Genomic DNA, 22,239 nt, shown 5'->3' with positions numbered 1-22,239 from the left:
GATCTAAGGATCATAGTTCAAACTTAACCTGGCCAGGAAAGTCCGTGGGAATCCTATCTCCAATTAACTACCATTAAGCCAGAAGTGGAGCTGGTACTAGCATTGAGCAAAAATATGTTGGGGATACTGCCCAGACAATGAGTTCAAACCCCAGGACCAGCACACCTCCATCAAAATGATTAAATACATCAATAATAAATAAATGCAAAAAATAAATACATGCAAAGAAAGAAAGCAAATGTGCAAGTATTAGTATTGATAGGCGATGACATTCAGAGGATAATGAATCAGGCTCTTTTAATGGAGCTCCTTGTGTGGCATGCTAACTTGGTGGAGGCCCGTGAATTGGGAGCTATGGCTAATTGAAAATTTATATGAGCATTCCAGCTGCCAGCTCATGAACTTTCACAAGTTAGCAGAGCATAACATGGACTGAGACAGTGGTAATGCTGGCTGCTATATTCCACAAGCTTAGAAGAACCTTGAGAGTAGATGGGTTTGTTTTGTTTTTGCTTCCTTGAGAAGAAAAGGAACTGGCAAGTTTCTAGGGGTGAGGGAAACCTTGTGGTTTGAATTGCTAGATTTTGAAAAGTGAACTCAAAAGAAGCATTCAATCTTGCCAAAGGTACATTAGAAAAGATAAAAACCAAATCACCAAAAGATACTAATTTCATACACATTAGGATAAGGTGGCTACCATCATGTTAAAAAGAAACTGGGCAGGGGGGCAGGACTTTGGCCTAGTGGTAGATTGCTTGCCTAGCATGCATGAAGACCCAGGTTCGATTCCTCGGTACCACACACATAGAAAAAGCCAGAAGTGGTGCTGAGGCTCAAGTGGTAGAGCTCTAGCCTTGAGAAAGTCCAAGGACAGTGCTCAGGCCCTGAGCTCAAGCCCAGGACTGGTTAAAAAAAAAAAAAAAGAAAGAAAGAAACTGGGGCTGGGAGTTTGGCCTAGTGGTAGAGTGCTTGCCTAGCATGCACGAAGATCCAGATTTGATTACTCAGTAACACATACACAGAAAAAGCCAGAAGTGGTGCTGTGGCTCAAGTGAGAGAGCACTAGTCTTGAGAAAGTACAAAGACAGTGTTCAGGCCCTGAGTTCAAGCCCCCCAAAAAAAAGAAAAAAAAAGAAACTTGAAGCCTCACAAATGTGAGGCTTTCTTGACAATTATTTTTCAGATCCAGGCTCTTGTGTTCATTTATTTATTCATCCACAGGAATTGTTGTTGTTGTTGTTCTCATTCTTGTTAGGGAAAAATCACCACATGGTTAATTTTTGTTAGGAAAACAAAGTTGTATACGTATGGCCATTTTGAAAAGCAAACAATCTGGCAGTTTCTTTAAAAATGAAAACTAGGGGAAGAGGCACTATAGCTCAAGGGGTAGGATGGTAGCCATGATCTGAAGAGCTCAAGGGACAGCACCCAGGCCCAAAGCTCAAGTCCCACAATGACCAAATAAAAAAATAGAAACTATATTATAGTTACTGTATGATCTAGTCATTGTAATGCAAAGTATATATCTATGCACAGTATCTATGAGAATATGGCCTCAAGGAGGTACTTACATGCGCAAGTTCATAGGAGGATTACCCACAGTAGTCAAATGCTAGAAATAACCCAGATCCATGGGTAGAGAAGCATTGTATATTCCTATAAAAATAATTTTATTCAGATCCCTGTCCAGGTCATTAATATGATGATTGGGTGATCACATGCTTGCGTGACATATGCCTCCCTCAAATCTTGTTAAAATGTAGGCACATTACCTATCTGATGTAAAGGTGGAAAATAAAAAAAAACAAAAAGAGTATTAGCTGCGCTCTGTGGCCCTCACCTGTAACCCTAGCTACTCAGGATGCTGAGATCTGAGGATCACGGTTTAAAGGCAGCCTGGGCACAAAAGACCATGAGACTCTTATCTCCAATTGATCACTTAGACAACTGGAAGTGGCACTGTGAATTCAAGTGGTAGGGCCATAGCCTTGAGCTGAAGAGCTCAGGGACAACAACACCCAGGCCCAGAGTTCAAGTCCCATGATAAAAACAAACAAACACACACACACACACAAATGTTATTCATCCTTCAAAGGGGAGTAAATGCTGACATATGCTGCAGCCTAGGTCAATCTTGACAACATTCTAAGTTGTCGCAGAATAACTAGTACTATATGATCCCATCTGTCAGGGCCAAAAACTGAATGACTCATTCTAGGGAAACATGGTGACTAGTGTTTATGTGGATTCTTGTCCCTGATGTTCTAGCTCCCTGCAGATGATATTTTGGAAAGAATGAGAAACCAGACCTCCTCAGCAGACTAAAAGATATACCAGGGATTTTTTCGATGTTTAAAGAAACTATTTAGTCACTACTTGATTTAAAAATCTTGTGCATATACAAATGTGTAGTCTCCAAATCCTTGGATTTATCTTTCATTCATCCTTGGATCAAGCAAAATGAGACTGTGGAGAAAAGAGCAAAGTAAAACTCAACCATTTGCTTTACACTCTCGATGGTGCTGTAAATTGTGCATTTATTTTATTGATCTATAGATCTTGATAAGAACTAGATTTAGAAAAAAAAGTACCTCACCAAGTTAAGAAATTGTCATAATTAAACTAGGATTCTTTGTTCATTATGGCACTGATATTTGTGTAGGTTTTGATCATGGGACTTCAATCATGTATGAGAGAAATATTCTTGTAGGGCTTGATGAGAAATTAAAAAAAAATGAAAAGCCCAGAACACCAATGAATCATTGATGTAGTTTAGGACATCCAAGAATGATAAAGAAAGCAGAGAGGGGGTAGTAAAACACCAAGATTTCAGTGAACAATCCAAAGCAAAGTTCACATCCATCCAAATCTATCCCAATAAAAGCCCTTCAAACAAGCTTCTGTCAAATCCATCAGATAGCCTGATATTAAATAAAAGCACAAATGACATTTTTGAAGGAAAACAATTTTTGCTATGAGATGAACAGAACTCCAACTGTGCAACTGCTGAGTTTCGTAAGCTGCTGAAAATCCATACTTGCTCAAGTTTACTCACTTTCTCCATTGAACACGTAGACAAAGACTGAGGAAGTCAAAACAAATGATACAATATTTTTTAAATGGGCACAACAGACTTTTGTTCATTCAGACACAGAAAAATCTCTTGATCTGACTTCTAAATATTTGAGTCGGAGAAACCTAAACTCTGTCAATTGCATTCTTTTTGTCATTAAAGGAACTAAAAGGGGGGAGGATGTCTTCCATGAGTGTGAGGGTGGAAATGGAACCCGAATGTTTTCTGATTCATTTCTACTTCGCTCATCACAATATTTTGTAAGAACTGAGCCCTTTGGTGGCCAAAGAGGCTTTTTGGTGCTTATCCTTAAAAACAGAAAGATAAGAAAAACTGTGGTTTATCATTTTTAAAAATTAAACCAATTCAAAAGAAAGTTAAAGCATAGTCTTAAATTTATTATCTCACAAGGTTGGAGTGAGTAGTCACCTTGGAAACTGTTTTCTGAAGCTAGTTTCCTCTGTCTCCTAATTCATCAAAAGATTTCAATTCTACCTGTATGGAAATGACCTCATAACCACCGTTCCCATGAGTACCAAAACTCTTGCTGATAAAAGCAGACTGAACAGAAAAAGATCAAAGCCACCAGAAACGATCCAGGAAAGCAACAAGGAGGTTTGGGATAGAACGTTCTAAGAAGTTTTGGAGGAACACAAGGTCTTTGGAGTGTAGAATGGATGATTCTGTATTTGGATGGCAAAGGTAAAGACTAGACTCTTCTGTTCATCAAAGCGAGGAAGAAATGGCTGGGCTACTCGTGACATTCAGGACCTAGATGTAATTGCCAAAACCTGATTCACATTCATCAAAAGAACCAGAGAAAGTTTTTCCTTTGTTTTATGTAATTGATCTGTGGCCCTGTCTAGAGAGGTGAATAGCTTTTCCTAACAGATCATCGGGGTAGAGTTTAGAGGAGCATAAACAAAGCCAGCATAGAAAATGCCAAAATAGAAACTCACTTTAGTTGGGTACGGTGGCTCATGCCTGTAATCCTAGCTACTAGGAAGGCTGAGATCTGAGGATCAAGGTTCAAAGCCAGCCAGGGCATTAAAGACCTTGCGACTCTTATCTCTGATTAATCACTAGAAAGGGGAAAGTGGAGCTGTGGCTCCAGGGGTATGGCGGTAGCCTGGAGTTGCCACAAAATTTCTGGAGAGTTGTACAAATTAAATCACACTGATTTTCCAGTCACTTCAATCTTCTATCTCAAGGCACTTTAGATACCTTTTCTTTGCCCTACCATTAATATCTTCAACCATTATACTTTCCATCATCAGTGTCTCCTCCCACTTTTCTTCCTCCTTTGCTTAGTTACTGCCAGTTTTCCTTCGGACCCCAAGCTCCTCATAAAATTTCTTCCTGAAGTCCAGGCTAAGTCATATCCCTTTCATTTTAATCTTCAAGTGTGCCTCCTTTTCCAGGCTGTAAATTTTATCATAGACAAATATTTAGAACTAAGTGTTCACCTTTGGGTGAGTGCGGAACTAAAAAGCTCAACCAGAAGATAAAAGAATGAAGAGAGCTTTGTTACCAGTTCAACTAAAGCAGTTATTGGAGCTGATTCCCTAAGCATGTTCCTTCTATACAAACAAAGCCAGCGCTTTATAAGACAAACCCCAACATAGCCACACAGTACAAAGTCTCCAACTTATAAGGGCAGACACATTCTTGAGCATGCTCAATACCTTCCTCTTCATGCTTCACGTGTCCAAAAATGTCAGACAGGAATGCCCCCGACTGGAGAGTTTAATATTCTCATGAGCAAAGTTCAATTCTAGGTCACCTAAAAAGGGTGAGGCAGGGTGACTCCTACATTCAAATGGCAGAGGCCATTTCAAGGTTAACTTGTGAGTTTCTCTAGGGACCTTGTTTGAAATAAAAAGCAACTTGAGAAACAGATTTATAGACATTTACAAGGGCCAAAGTTTTTTTTTCCCTGCAGGAACTTAGATTACTGGCCCTGAAAGAGTAGCTAATAACTAGACCTTCTACATAAATGTTAGACTGATGTCTGCATGTTTTCATCCTCTTTAAATATGAGATTGTATATTCTATAAGTACAAGGACTTGTTTCCCTTGTTGGTTTGGCAATGCATTCCAGTAATAGGCTGAAAGGCCAGCCACAGCAGTTACTTAGCAAGGCAATTGCTGAATGAATGATGGAATGTGTTCTGTATTGAAAAGCCACTACCTTCCTTCAAGAGCCAACTTTCTAGTTGCCAAAGCCCTTCACCTGTCTTCACTATTAAACTGCAAAACACAGTCCTCTTCTATTACCTATCAACATCAAAACCTCTGTATTTCTAAATTTCCTAAGTATTGTTTCCTAAGCATAATCCAGTAGGTATTACAAATCCTCTTTACTTACTTGATTTAAAAAAAAAAAAACCTAATCCTGATGAGTGCCAGTGGCTCATGCCTGTAATCCTAGCTACTCAGGAGGCTCAGATGAAAGGATCTCTGTTCAAAGTCAGTGCAGCAGAAAGATGAGACTCTGACCATCAGTTAGCCACCAAAATGCCAGAAGTAGAGGTGGGCTTAAGTGGCTTGAGCAAAAAAAGCTAAGGAATAGCACCTAGGCCCTGAGTTCAAGCCATAATACCAGCACACATGCACACTTATGCACACATAAACACACACACACACACACATACACACACAAAACCAATCTTTTGTTACCATTAATAATTTCAAAAAACTACTCTTTTCTTCAGTAGTATCAGTGGATCATAGAAAAAAGAAAGAGTATACAGATAAAGAAAGACATTTTTTCATCCAGAAAAATTCTTTGAAACACCAATTTTTTGACATCTTGTTGAATGATTTCCTCCAGGCTAATTTATGAATTTCAGACCCTAAAGACATTGCAATTAGAAGAGATTTTCACAATCAGTTCATTCAACCTCTTCATTTCTAAACTGGAAATTCAAGTATACATGTCAATGGAAAGCTACCATAAACTTATCCTTTACCTCCAGTTTACTTCCAAAGGGGGCAGGGGTCAAGTAGGCAGAGATAGACAGGCAGACAATGCAGACATACAGAGAGAAATACATTTTTCTAGGGGAAATAATACTTTCACAAGTAGAAGGAAATTAAAGGAGGCAAAACCACCATATTAATTCTCTGGATTAAACTGAGATTTCTAAACCACCTAAATTTCCCTCAACACTCTGGGTTTAGTATGTAAACAAAGATGTTTATTTTGCTAGCAAGTGGCAGACATACTGAATTACACAAACAGTTGCTTAAAACAGGATTTTTTTTTTTGCACATGCCTAATCAGGCAGAAAAGTCCATGAGACTCTGACCTTTTACAAACCATGAAAAACCTAGAAGTAGAGCTGTGGTTTAATTGGTAGAGTGCCATCCTTGAGCAAAAAATGATAAATCTCCAGGCCCTGAGTTCAAGCACAGGATACCAGCATATGCATGTGTGTATGTGTGTGTGTGTGTGTGTGTGTTACACACACATCACATTACCTACATTACGAAAAATAGAACATCTCACTGTAAAATCATAGCTGTACTACTTATTCTATGATATTGAATAAGTTATATAAAAATCCAACTGAGATGCCCCCTCAGTGGACAAAGGGCTCAAGAAAATGTGATACACACACACACACACACACACACACACACACACACACAATGGAATTCCACTGAACAGTCAGAAAGAATGATATTGTGTCATTTGTAATGAAATGGAAAGACTTGGAAAAAATTATATTAAGCAAAGTAACCCAGATCCAGAGAAATATAGGCTACATGGATTATCTCATTTGTGGTAACTAGAACATGCCTATAAATCTACAAGTAAATATACAGTAAGTAAATACACTGTATGATTTAAATACACACATATCTGTACATACATATACATACACACACCTGTACATACATATACAGGTCTTTAGACATTCACACATTGAGGCCAAAAGAGGATATGCATGAGAGCAGATCTCAAAGGCTCAATAGCTATGTGTATATAACATAAAACAATCATCTTTTGTGGAAGAAACCCCAAAAAAGGAAACAAGAGACATTTTTAGTTGCTGTTGTTACTGTTTTTGTCTTCTTTTTCTTTTGCCTTCTTTAGTTTGTCTTTGGGGGAACATGGCGGCACAGAAAATGTGAGTGAGGGCTGGGAGTTTGGCCTAGTTATAGAGTGCTTGCCTAGCATGCACGAAGACCCGGGTTGGCACCACATACTTAGAAAAAGCCAGAAGTGGTGCTGAGGCTCAAGTGGTAGAGTTCTAGTCTTGAAAAAAATCCAAGGACAGTGCTCAGGCACTGAGCTTAAGCCCAGGACTGGCAAAAAAAAATGTGGGTGAACACAACAGTGGTAATCACTAGATACTATGTGAGAAATGAACTGTACATATTATGAGTGGGGATGGGAGGAAAAAACTGGGAGAGAGGGAAGGATAGAAATTATTCAAAAAGAATTATACTTACTACCTGATCCATGTAACTGTAAATCCTGTGTATATCACCTCTACAATAACAATTAACAACTTAAAAAAAAATCTGTGTGCCTCGGTGTCCTTACCAGTATAATAATAGTACTTCGCACCTTGTAATGTTGTTTTTGTAGATTTAAATGGATTAATGTGTACTTAAACAGTGATTAGTATATCAAGCATAACAAAGCCAAAGAAATTGTCAAGTATTTTTAACATGTGAACTATAGAATTTATGCCACAGATAAAGACGATAAGGAAAGGCATCTAAATCTATAAAGAGTGGTACTTATTTAACAATGTCTCTTCAATAGCTTTCTTTAATATAAAGATCATTTCTTACTTTGATCATGAAGGAAAGGTGAATAGGAAGTGGTGGCTGGTACTTCAAAATATTTGTCATATCCTCCTTTAGAATTTTGCCTCTTTGGCTATATGTCATTTTCAGAGGACATTTATGATCAGCCTTGCCAGTGTTAATCAAGCACAACTAAAACATCCAGCTTATGCAACTCAAACTCACATGAGACCGATTTGTGTCAAAAGAACCAAGAGGAGTAATTTATGAGCTTCTGACTGCCAAGCAGATGGATATACATGTTGGCTGTTCAACACATTCCCTTCCTCATCAAGAAATCTCCTTCAGAAAACAATTGAAGATCAAGCTGCCTGGTGAAGAATCGAGGAGCTGTCTACACAAATAGCCCTACCCATGCAGCCAGAATTTCTCCCAATTTGTCAGCATGTTTCCCCCCCAACCCCCCAGCCCTCCACCCTACAAGCCCCCCCTCCCCTCCAAAGAGCTATAGAGCCACAGTTTCCTAATCCTTTCCAATTCCTCTGTCTAGTTCCTGGATGCTATGAACATAAAACTTTCCTGTTCATTTCTAAGTGAGAAACTGTGGTAAGCGCTCATCTTGAATTGTGCTTGAGCTCTTATCCTAAGTCCTAATTTCTGGAATATTCATTTAACACATTGCTTTTAATGACTCCCAAAAACGAAACAGGAACAACATTCTGGGATAAACTAGCTTATCCCATTAAGTATTTGAGACACAATGCGGCATAAACCACCAAATGTCTTCTCGTACAATTCCCAGGGGAAACACATAGAGTTGAAGTTATCTCATGTAAAGGTATACAAAGTCACAGGCATACTAAATGCTGTGAAAGGGATTTTTATTATTTCAAACACTCTATTACTGTTTAATTCTGCACATGTATCCTATAGTCCAAGGTGTTTATGGGATCTCAAAACAGCACAAGCTTCATCCCATTATAAATCATGGATTCAGCAATATTGGGAAATCTGGGAGTCTAATACACTATATATGAAAAAGTCCAAATGATATACACATGAAAAGACAGGTTCACAAACTAACTACTTAACGTACAGTGGTGGGAGAGAGAGGTTAGTTTTGGGTTGATAAGGTTTCAGTTTCAGAAACATCACAGTGTTCTGAAATATGATGAGTAAGATCCATGCTGAATTGTAAGAAAAGAGAAGACATCTGAGAAATTATTTTTAAATGTCTCTATTTATAAATAGGAAAAAATGTTTACAGAAATAAATAGGCACAGAAAAAAATGGGAAACATCAATAAAATCTTCTGTATGTTTATAAACACTTCTCAAAATATTATCAATCTTTAGGATATGTCATCTCATCATTTTTAGTGCAGTTCAATATGCCAGCCATATTTCAGCCCAACATGTTTGTTTATTATACAAATAAATCTTAATATGCCATACTCTTACACTTGAAGAAAAAAAATTCCCCAAATGCCAAAAGAAGCCAACTGTTAAATAACAAATCATAATATTTGTTAACAAACTTTTAAAATTGAGCTGCTGTTTTCTCTCCCAAGTTCAATGATTTCTCTGCATCATTGTTTTGCATAAGCTTAGAGGAATGAATGGTGTAATGACTAAACAATGTGGCTGGGCTTTTTGAAGTTCTTAATTTTTAAAAATAGTGCCACCACTTGAGAAATAAACAACGATGTCTAGGAATGGGCTGTTTTTACAAACATGCTGAAGAGTTTTTCAAGTTGTCCTAAGTGATTCAAAAATCTCAACTTACATAAAACCCACTGCTTTGAAAAAAGTTTAGGAAACCTAACACGCCCTGCCCTGGACAATTTAAAACTAGAACTAAAAGTCAGATCCCCTCAAAGCAAATGTGATAAATGCAAGTATTTTATTTTTCATAACTAACAGCGTAGTAGTTTGTGATGGCCAGAGGAAAACTGACCCATGGGACAGCTGGTGTGGCTCTGACCAATTCTGAGACAGTTGTTCCTGGAGAATTTTGTACTGTTTCTCAGATTGGGTAATTATTTGTTCCCTCAGACTTCCACTCAAAGCTCAGGGTATAAGTAGATAGATAGATAGATAGATAGATAGATAGATAGATAGATAGATAGATAGATAGACACATACATACATACATACATACATACATACATACATACATACATACATACATACATACATACAGAGGTATATACAGAGATAACAAAGATACGTAGGTGATAGATATGTGCACGATTTTTTATGTCTTTGCCACAGCAGGGAAAATAATACAATTTAGTAATGGAAAATCTACCCTGATCATTTCTAACAAGGATTAGTAGAAATTGCTCTGCTTGATAGAGGGGTGTTGGTAGATTATCTGAGCTTGCTGTCTATCTCTTCAAAACTAAATAACCATGTGCCTCCCATACTTTATTTTATTCTATATCCATTCAGATATCTTTTGTGTGTGAGAGAGCAGGGGTTCATGGGGCCTTGGCACTGTCCTGAGCTCTTCAACCCCAGTTGAAGGCTACCACCTTACCCCTGGGCCTGGGCCTTGCCCTGAAACTCTTCAGCTCAAGTCTACTACCTTACCCCTTGAGTCACAGCACCACTTCCCCTTTTCTAGTGATTAATTGGAGATAAGAATCTCATGGCCTTTTGTGCCTGGTTGGCTTTGAACTTCGATCCTCAGATCTCAGCCTTCTGAGTAGCTAGGATAGATGTGAGCCACTGCACCCAGATCATTCAGATATCTTTGCAGACCTTGTTCCTTTTCTCTGGGACATCGCCACCTTACCTCCAATCACATGTACATGTTCTATTCTAGCGTTCTGTGTTGCAGTCATTTCTGAAAATACCTGTTGCCCAGTCATTAGCCTGTAAGCTTGTCAATGACTAAATCCAAATTAGATATAATAGATCCATCTTTGCCCAAGGTGGCAAACATTGGCTAGTCAATTTTTAATGAGTCACAGTGTTTTAAAAAAAAATCAACAGCTGGAATAAAACAATCCAAGCAAAATTCTAGACTTTGCCTTTTCTAGTTTTGTCCCTTTTTCTAGTTTTGGAACCATTTGGTAATAGTTGTCCTAACCATCTATAAAAAGGGCTCAGGTTGTAGAATCTGTCTTACAACTTTGTTGGAAAAATTTCTAAATGTATGTGTATTTATATATAATAGTAAACATACACAGAATGTTAGCTATGAATAGGTTATAAAATGAAGCCTAATCTTTTTGTTTAATTTTTTATTTTGGGAGTAATGTCTAGACTACATTCACCAGGTACTAGGTGCATTACTTTTCATATATTGATACCCTTCTCATGTTTTTATTTCCATTCCCCCCTTTCCTATTTCAAATAAACATATTACAATATACCAGGTAACAAAGTCAGATACAGTAACAACATGAGATTAACCAAAGGGCAAAAAAAGAGAAGAGAAATGACATAGTACATTAAAAACAACAATCACATATTCTAGAGATCCTTCATTTAATCTCATCCTATATGACCTTATAAACCTAGGTTTTGAGCTATTGCAATCCTCTGCTAGCAGAGTCCTAGATGTCTACTAATTATTGCAAATGAGGGAAACCATTGAGCCTATGTTCCTTTGGGTCTGGATTACTTCACTTAACAAGATTTTTTCCAAGTCTTTCCATTTCCTTATAAATGGGGCAATGTTATTCGTTTTGGTGGCAGCATAGAATTCCATTGTGTATAAGTACCACGTCTAAAATGAAGCCTAATCTTTTATTCCATATATTTTTATTGTAATTAATAGAAGGGTTACATTATATTCACCAGATAGAAGGTACATTGCTTCACAAACATTGATACACTTTCTCATGCCTTGGTCCCCATTTCGCTCCCCCCACTCCCGCCCCTCATCTTGTTTTTCCTCTTCCCTATCCGATTTCAAATAACCAAATATGCATATATACAATATATCAGATAACAAGGTGAAGTACTGTAACAATATGAGATAACCAAGGGCAAAAGACATGAGAGATAACATAGTACATTAAGGACAACAATCACTAAAATGAAGCCTAATCTTATCACCTCTTTCAACTACCCTATGATTTCTGTAATTATGTATCCATGGTTTGTTGATGCTAAGGCTACAAAATGATATTATTTCCATATTATTATTTTTCATATATATATATATAAATAAATGGTTTTCAAACTTTGGAAAGTTGTCAAAAAAGACGTGTTGTCCCTATGAAAGAAAAATATATGAAATGATTTGTGCTTGAAGGACCTTACTGAAAGCCAGTACATGCAAGGATAGCACAATTAATTTCCAAAGAGCCAAAGGAATATGGTGGCTCAGGGCAGGGAGACAGAAAGTGGAAGGAGAGAGAGAGGAAAAGGATAGTGGGGGGAGAAGGGTACAGAGGAAGAAGTAGAGAAGAGAAGAGAGAGAAGAAGTAATCAGAGAGGAAGATAAAAGGGAGAGATGGACAAAAACAGAGCTCAGGCAAGCAAAGGCAGCTACAAAACTTGGAACTATGTATGTAAGAAGAGGGAAGAATTCAGAGAAATAACTCTAGACATCTGCATAAGTGTTACTGTAGACCTTTGGCTGATCCCTTATCTGTACATGCATAAGGTAAGACTCCATAATATCAGCTAAAATAGCATCTTCAATAATAATAATCATCATCGTCGTTGTCGTCATCGTCATCATCATCATCCATGATTACAAAGTGTATCTATTCCAGGGCTACCAGGATTAAAAGAGAAGGTGATAGGGGTGAATATGATAAAAGTAAACTATATACCTGTATGAAAATAACATAATGGAACTTACCAAAAACTGTTTTAAAAAAATAAGATGAAGTTGAGGAAAAGGACAAAGCAAGAATAATATAGACCAGGTAAATCTGATCAAGGTACACTACGTGTATGCATGTAAGTACCTTAACTAAAGTAAAATTATCTGTTCAGTTAACTTATACTAATAGAATTTTCAAAAAGAATATTGTGACATCTCTTGATTCTTTTCTTGCCCTTATCTTGTAACAATCTACCTCTCAAAAAAAGGACATACACAACGCAAGGTAAACATTCATGTGATGAAATGGTATAGTGAACATCTGAGATGGGTTGAAAATTTAGACATCATCAACAGAAGTTTTAAAGCATTGTAGGAAAAATAGAGCTAGTATCTGCAAGGAAATCTGTCTAGTACAGTTGGAAAGATAGAGTTAGTATCTGCAACGAAATCTGTCTAGTACATTTGTAGTTTTTCTTCAGTGGATACCAAGAGTCTACTGTATAGTATACTCACCTGTTAGTCATTATTATTTTTAATACCCTTATGAAACATTTTATTATAGAATCATTATACCTAAACATATACATCAAGTGTACTTGTCAAACCAAAATAATAAAATCTTCAACTTAAAGTGATGGAAATCCGTAGAAACTTATGCAATCACACATGGTTCTACTTGTACCATTGAAATTATGCATCACGCAAGATGAACGCAAATGTTGGCTATGAAACATGCAAGAACTCCCGAGAAGCTCAATGTAGTAAAACATAGAGTGCCCTATTGTTTCTCCTGCAGAAGAAAGCTGATTACTGCTTATAAGCATCATGCAGCCATGTGGGATGCTTAGATGGCTACTTAAATGGGCTGCTTAGATGGCTTACAAGGCAAATACAAAAGTGGCACCATTGGTGAGGGGAACCCATTGTTTAAGGCAATGCTTTGAAAGCAGAGGACCCTGTGAACCAGGGGATCTCTTCAAGTTTCATAAATGGGTAAAGCTGTAGTCCAAAAGGAGATCAGCCTGTTTAGGTATCCCATTGCTAAATTGAGGTGATATAGATCATAAGGTTTGAGAAGAAAACACCCCAACAGCCCTATGGTTTTATCCAAGTATATCTATGAAAACTTGCATGACACAATGACCGTTTTCATCTTCGAAATTTGAAATTCCATTTACTATGGGAAAAATGTCTTAGAAATTCCTTTGCTGCATGTGGCCCAACAAACACTCATCTGTAGGACTCGCTGCTGCTACGAGAGCTCATGTGAAGGCCTAAAGTGGAAAACGCTGCATAGAACAGGCTGATAGGAAACAAATGATAGGTTTCGTATTTAGCTTTCCTATATGTCTTAGTTTCCCTGTGGCTCCAATGATGTAAGGCTGAAGGGCAGATACTCAACCCCTACTGCTCTCCTCCAATGAAAGTAGGAGGCACTGGAGGACCGGGCATGTAAAAAATTAATTTACTATTGTTATTATTATCACTGTCACTATTTCATTTAGTTTTTAGGTACAGAATGATAACAGTCTAGTTTGTGAAACACAAAAGAAGGAAAATGCAAGTCTAGTATTCTACACTAGTGGAAAAGCAGACCCACTGGGCCTGTTTAGTGAAACTTCTGGTTAGTTTCAGGAGGTAATTTAGAAGATTACCCCAGCATGTTGATTATATATAAATGTATGCTCTGGTTACTATTGATTGTCATGTAATAGCTTAAAGGTCAATAGGGATGACAATACAGTGAATGGATAAAAATCAGTATCCTCTAGCTAAGTGCCAGTGGATGATATCTTTAATCCTGAGGAGCCTGAAAATCATAGTTCAAAGCCAGCCCAGGCAGACAAATTCAGCAAAAAGTCACAAGTGGAGGTAGGGCATAAGTGGTAGAGTACCAGCCTTGCACAACAAAAAATAAGCAAGAGCACTAGTCCCTGAGTTCAAACAAACCAAAAAAAAAAAAAAAACGCGTGCGCGTGTGTGTGTGTGTGTGTGTGTGTGTATTGTGCTCTCTATTAATAACTTAATTTAGTAGCTATACAAATTCTCTGTGCCCTTGGTTGCCTGCAGTTCATAAAGAGCAGGCAGTTAATTCGTAAATAAGGCAGAGAGTAAGTCATACAGTACTGGCTTTCCTTTCCACATATGCTCAAAAGTTGGTAACAGAAAGGGACAAAAATGGAATGACAGCCCTCTGATAGCGATCCAGACAGCTCAGTCCTGCACTATCAAGCAACAGCCGGGCACAGTGTGGGCAAAGTGCCATCGTAAAAATTCAACAACTCCTAGGCATGGGAAAAAAAATGTTGTGAAAAATCTCTTAAAGGGAAAAATGCATACCCAATCCTAGAAGACAATAAAAAAAGAAACATAAATAGATTCAGAAGTATGGCATTTTGATCATTGAAGTTTAGGAAATGTGGAAAATGAGGAAATGAGATGAAATAAGAGCTGAATCTAATTAGACCCTTTTTAATTTACCCATATACAGAAATTGGATGTGGTGGACTCCCAAGCAAAGCTCAGTTTCCCACAAATGATTCAGCCATGTGGCTGTTTTGCTGTTTGCCACTAAAGGGATGCTTCGGTGCCACTAGGCAGTCAGGTTCTCAAGCCACTTTAAAATAAATAACATGAAATGTTTTTACCAACTAACCCAAATCTGCTGGAACGGTTCAGAATTCCTCCTTAAATATTGCCCCATCAAAATTCTTATGAAAGTTTCATGTGATGCCACTAATAGTACTATTCTTTTGTCAAGTGTCCAGGCATTGATTGCCTGTGAAATCCAAAGATTTATAATGATCATTAGGAAAACTATGAGTTTAAGAAGAAATTGGTTTATCTTCTCCAAAACTCATGGGTATTAAACTGAATTTGTAGAGACCAGAGGGACATTGATATAATATGTACGTGTATGGGGGACACCTGCACACGCACACACGCATGCACACACCTTATGCAAATGATCTTTCTGCAAAGGAATACATATTCCTTTGCCTGGAAATACCTGAATAGAAGATATTAGAAAAGACGGCTACCACAAAAAAATGCTAGATTTAACTCATAATAGGTAAATAAAAAATAGGCAACAGAGGAGAGCAGGGGCATTCAGGGTGTTATGGTCATAGGAAAACAAACTACTCATTACCTGATTTAGGTAACTATAACCCCTCTATACCATCACCTTTACAATAAAATTTTAGTTAAAAAGAAAACATACGCAACATTTTCATATGTCCTGGTAAATGAAAGCTCTGGATTCAATAAGCCTAGTTTTCATATTTTTCTCATTGTATTTTAATTATAATTTTATTGTGATTCTTAAGGTATTGTACAGAGAGGTTGCTATTTCATAAGCAGGTAATGAGTACAATTCTTTTTTATATTTGGACAATGTCACCTCTTCCCTTCACCAAGCCTCGTTTTCTGAAAACGTACTTTTCAGAGAAGGGTCACATCATATCTCCGTGTTCAGATTTAAGGATTGAGTAGAGACCACTCCCCTGGTAGGACATTTCTAGCCATGACTCACTGTGACTAGGCTGCTATTCTTTTTCCTTATTCCACAAAGCCTTTGAGAAAGGCCCAAATGTTTAAGGAATCATCTTCAGACTCTACTGGTAGGCATTCCTCTCCTCCATTGCTTTCACCCACCCTGGGTGGGTACATTTGAAAACATACTATGAATTTGTTTCTGACCTGGGCATGTCAATGTGGAGATGTTGTACTTTAAATAATGTGGTAAGTGAGTTACTCCTTGTCCGTGTATGTTATATAACGTGTATCGATGGGAACCAGATGAGAAGTCAGACTGAAGATCACAGGAGGAAATATTCCCTGGAAATAATGACTTCATAAGAACTATGTGAAGAGAATAGTACAAGCAGGACAGCAAGATTTTCACTTCAGAAGCCTGATGTCAATTAGCCTTAATTGAGTCAAGGCTCGGATTTCTCATGTTTCAATGAACAAACACATCTTATCACAAGCAGTAGACATGTTTTAAACATTTTCAAATGTCACTTTAATAAAAACTCCGACGCCAAAAAAAAAAAAGAAAACCAAAACAACAACAAAGATAAAAAAAAAAAAAAACTTGATTCTTTTCTTTTTGTCTTGTTTGTTCATCTGTATTTATGAGGGCCGGGAGGTGGGGACACAGAAATGGAGGGACAAAGACTGGACCAATGCAGCAGTGATACTCACTAAACAGTGATGGAAATTAATTCTACAAATTGTGAGTTGCAACAGGAGGGGAAAACTGGGAAAGAATAAGGGCAAGTGTGACATGGTTCAGAAAAATGGTACTTACTACCTGACTCATGTAACCATAATCCCTACATAGATCACCTTTATAATAACAACAAAAATTAAAACAAAAAACTCTGGTAGCTAAGCACAGTGGCTCACACCTGTAATCCTAGCTACTCAGGAGGCTGAGATCTAGGGATCAAGGTTCAAATCCAGCCTGGGCACTAAAGACCATGAGACTCTTTTACATACATACATACATACATACATATATATATATTATTGTGATTGATAGAAGAGTTACATTATATTCACCAGATAGAAGGTGCATAACTTCACAAACATTGATACCTTTTCTCATGACATGGTCCCCATTTTCCCCCCACCCTTCCCTCTCCCCTGCTTAACTTGATTTCCCCCTTCCATATCCAATTTCAAATAACCAATTAAGCACATACAAAATATATCAGATAACAAGGTGAAATATTGTAACAATATGAGATAACCAAGGGATAGCAAAAGAGATGAGAGATAACATAGTACATTAAGGACAACAATCACTCATTACATGGCTTTTGTTTCCTTATCCTGGAGGTCCTAACATTTAGTGTCATACTATTTGGCCTAATGTCTCTAGATTTTGTTCTATTGTAAATCTCTGCTAGGAGAGCCAAAGGTTTCTACTGATTATGCAAATAAGGGAGACTATTGGGCCTATGTTCCTTTGAGTCTGGCTTACTTCACTTAATATGATTTTTTCCAAGTCTTTCCATTTCCTTACAAATGGGGCAATGTCATTCTTTCTGACAGCAGCATAGAATTCCATTGTGTATAAATACTACATCTTGTTGATCCACTCATCAACTGAGGGACATCTGGGTTGGTTCCATATCTTTGCTATGGCAAATAGTGCTGCAATGAACATCATTGTGCTACTGGATTTAGTATGCCCTTGTTTCTGGACAATTGGGTAAAGGCTAAGTAATGCAATTGCTGGGTCATAGGGGAGCTCTATGTTTAGTCTTTTGAGGAACTGCCATACTGCTTTCCATAGTGGCTGAATGAGTTTGCACTCCCACCAACAGTGTAGTAGTGATCCCTCCTGGCCACATCCCCTCCAGCATCTGCTGTTATTAGTTTTCTTGATCCTGGCCATTCTAACTGGAGTGAGGTGGAATCTTAGAGTTGTTTTAATTTGCATTTCTTTTATGATCAGAAATGTCGAGCATTTCTTCATGTGTCTATAGGCCATTTTTGTTTCTTCTTCAGAGAAGACTCTCTTTAAGTCTTTGGCCCATCTTTTAATGGGAGGGTTGTTACTTTGGAGATTAGTTTTGGAGTGATTCAATTTTTTGAGCTGTTGATATATTTTAGATATGAGGCCTTTGTCCATTGTATGGTTAGTGAAGATCTTCTCCCACTCTGTAGGCTTCCTAATTAATTTACTAGCTTTGTCCTTTGCCATACAGAAGCTCTGCAGTTTAATGCAGTCCCACTTATCCAGCCTTCCTCTGATTTGTTGTGTTTCTTGGTCCTTACTGAGAAAGTTTCGACCTGTGCCAAGGAGGCTTAGTGTATCTCCTATTCCTTCTTGTAAAGTTTTCAGTGTATTTGCTTTTACCTTGAGGTCTGATCCATTTGGAGTTAATCTTCGTGCAGGGTGACAAAGAAGGATCCACCTTTGTTTTCTTCAGGTGCTTAACCAGTTCTGCCAGCACCACTTGTTGAAGAGGCTATCTTTCTTCCATTCTATTTTTTTTGCTCCCTCATCAAAGATTAGGTGGCCATTGGTCTGTGGTTTAATATCTGAGTCCTCAGTTCTATTCCATTGGTCCTCAGGCCTGTTCTTGTGCCAGTACCCAGCTGTTTTGATAATTATAGCTCTGTAATAGAGTCTAAAGTTTGGTATCGAAATTCCTCCTGTGCTATTCTTTCTGCTAAGAATTGTTTTTGCTATACAGGGTCTTTTATTATTCCATATGAAATTTTGGATTGCCTCTTCTATTTCTTTAAAGAATGACATTGGGATATTGATAGGTATTGCATTTCCATGAGACTCTTATCTCCAGTGAATCACCAGGAAACCAGAAGTGGCACTGTGGCTCAAGGGGTAGGGGCAGTAGCCTTGAGCTGTACATTTTGAAATTATGAACATATTAAAAGTCAAGAATTATGAACTGGGTGGATCTTATTTTCCACATTCATATTGTGATAAAAATAAGAATTTACACGTGATTTTTGATGGGAATGGGACTTGTATAAGCAGTAGCTAAGATATAAAAATCCCCAGAGTTAAATCAGGTATACTCTACTGTAAGGTGATTTACAATGTTACAAAACTAAGAAGAGACCTGCTGAGAATCTCAATCCAACTTATACTCTCAGGGAAGAGATTGACATGAAGATAGTCAATGACTAACCATTTCCATTTCTTCTGTCTCCTGGCTGAAGTGAATGCACAGAATCATCAGAAATTCATAATCAAAGTAGCCTCTTCACACTTGGAGAGCATCTTGCATGATCTCCCACTTCTTCATTCCCCAAGCCTGAAGCCATGTGTCTGCTTCGATGAAGCCCAGACTTGGCCCACTGAGCATTCTGAAATGTGTTCTGTGTTTCGAAAGAAAAAAAAGAAATCACAGGCTATCACAGACGACCTTAAAGAACCACATCACCTTCTAGGACAAACATATATTTCCACGTGCCTCTCATCAAACCAGTCCCTAAATATTGAAAGTTGGTTTTAATTTTCTACTGTAATCTGGCCATGCTGGTGAGATTCTATATTGTTGGCTCCTCTGCTTCAGAACAATGACAACGTCATTATAGTTGGGTTGCATTATTAATGACCTTCCTGTTTACAAAAGCCTGTCACAACATATATTCCCCAGAGGAACCCAATAAAAATGAAGCATAAAGAGAGGTAAGGACCTCTCAGAGGAAATTAAGCAAATAAAATACCATGTCGAGTGATCAGTGATTTCTTTTTTCCTGAGTTTTTATTTAAACACATATCATTCATTGGAACTCAGTTGGGGGCTTTTGATTGACTCTCCTAAGCTATTGTTAATATGGCATTTCTAACTTGACAGGGAGAGACACTTTTAGTGGCTTATGGCATGAAAGGTCCTGTGATATCTCACTTTGTAGATCTGTAGGATATTTAGGATGAGCTCAAAATAACCTGTTTTCAATAGCATTGCATATCTCTGTCTCTATATTTCTCCCACATGCTCTGCCCTTAGATACCAATGTGTCATTCAAAAAGTCTAGTAGAATAATAAATATCTTGCCAAAGTGATTTTTTTCCAGTCCTAGGGCTTGAACTCAGGGCCTGAGCACTGTTCTTGGGCATTCTCAAGGCTAGAGCTCTACCACTTGAGCCACAGCACCACTTCAAGCTTTTCTTTAGGTATGTGGTAGCAAGGAATTGAACCCCAGTTGTAATGCATGAATTTACATTTGACAATATCTGTGTGATATTGGTATCCTATTTCCTTCTTTTATCCTGATCATCACAATTATCTAACATGAATGGAATCATCATTATTCTCTAACGTTGACAAGGTACTAGGAAGATGGAATTTTAAGAAAGATATCACAGTGACTTCTAAAACCCAGTGCTAGTTCTGTTCTCCATAGAAGCGTATCTGCCCAAGGGAAATCTTTAGCTCATACACTTGGCTTAACTCCATCACCTTCATCAATGTGTTTGCAAATATATAACCAGACACAAAAGGATTGTTCAAAGAAGGAGGGTGTCTGTGCCCTCACACTCATATCCCTTGCACCTTTTATGCCTACACTACAGTGCACACATTCTCTCGGCATTGTGCCGTATACCATAGGAGGTAGAGTTGCCAGTATTCAAGAGTGTCTCCAAATAGTTTAAAATCCTAAGTCTGTGTCTATGTATTACCTATGCTGGGCATTGGCTCTAAAGGGAGCCATGTGTACTTCTTGGTACTTCACTACTGAACTTCTGATCAATTAAAAACTTAATTCACTACCCCTCCCCAGTTTACAGTTGATATTAAACCCACCAAGAGTGTGTTTTCAGTCTCAAGAAACACTCTACTACTTCTAACCTCCCTAGCTTTTGCCCATGTGGCTTCCTCAACCAATGCCACCCTTGAATTTGTAGATGCTTATCTGCTTCTCATTTATCCTTTAAGAAAAGGACCATAAATCACTCCACAAAAATCTTGCTGCGTGTTGGGGTTAGTACCTTTCCTATAGCCTTTCCCAATAACCACCAATTTGCTATCATTCCACATTCAATGATAAAACAAGACTTGTTCATTCTTCCTGAGTCAGATTTTTATTTTCTGTCTGATTTCCGAGTGCTTAGAAGAATGTCTGGCATACAAGGGATACCAAAATTCATTTACTTTCTAATCATAAGTCAAGTTGTCATAGCATTAAACACCATTCCGTGTTTCAAATCTCTATCTGTTTTAGTTCAAACATAAAAATAAAGATAAAGAAATTGCATTATATAATGCTGAGTCACCTTTAAAAATTGAGTAAAACTGCCCATCAAGGATACTTAAAAATCATATCTAACTAGTTCAGGAGAAGACATCTACATTACACATTCACTCATTCTTAGAGGAAGACCAAATGTTTTATTGAACAAGTTAAGAACTATAGACCAAGAAGTTATCTGATGTATTCAAAATTACATACTTCCTGCTGATAGTGTAAGAAAAAACACTGACATAATTAATTTATGAAATGAAAATATTTGATTTAGCCTACAGTTTTTGATGTTTTGGTCCATGTTCGCTTGGCCTTATTAACTGGAGCATGAGGCAAGATACATGAAACAAGAGCCAGTAGCAGAGAAAAACTTCATTTCAAGGCCAAGAAGCCAAAAGAGGGGAAAAGAAAGAAGCCACAATTCTATAATAGCCTTTCAGAATACAGCCCCAATGACTGAAAGACCTTCCACTACACCTCATGTCTTAAAGATTCTACCACCTCACAATAGTGCCTCTTGAAGACCAAGCTTTTAATATATGTGGAACTTAAGAAGACATTCAGCATTAAAGCACATCAATACATTATTTGTCTATTACAGGTCTTGAACTCAGCGCCTGTCAGTTCTGCCTCTGAGTACATTTTGCTGAAGGATAGTATTCTACCACTTTGAGCCACAATGTCACTTCTGGTTTTCTTGTTCATAGAAGCTAAGAGTCTTACAGATTCTCTTGCCCTGGCTGACCTGAACTGTGATCTTCAGATTTTCACCTCCTTAGTAGCTAGGATTACAGGTATAAACTAACAGAGCCCAGCTAGTAAATGTTTATTGTAAAGGTGATGTACAGAGGGGTTATAATTATGTAAGTCAGGTA

General features: G+C 37.7%; 1 non-coding gene across 1 annotated transcript; it reads left to right on the top strand.

Moving 5' to 3' along the window:
- The first annotated feature begins 1,678 nt into the window (after positions 1-1,678).
- LOC150051338 (small nucleolar RNA U13) lies at positions 1,679-1,782 on the top strand. The gene has a single exon (XR_016538504.1). It is a non-coding gene; the product is annotated as a small nucleolar RNA U13 (small nucleolar RNA).
- The last annotated feature ends 20,457 nt before the right edge of the window (positions 1,783-22,239 follow it).

The sequence above is a fragment of the Megascapheus bottae genome, chromosome 17, assembly GCF_031878675.1.
Source record: "Megascapheus bottae isolate mThoBot1 chromosome 17, mThoBot2.hap1, whole genome shotgun sequence".
NCBI classification, from domain to species: Eukaryota; Metazoa; Chordata; class Mammalia; order Rodentia; family Geomyidae; genus Megascapheus; species Megascapheus bottae.
Note: the sequence above shows the minus strand (reverse complement) of the source record. Positions and strands in the feature narration are given on the sequence as shown.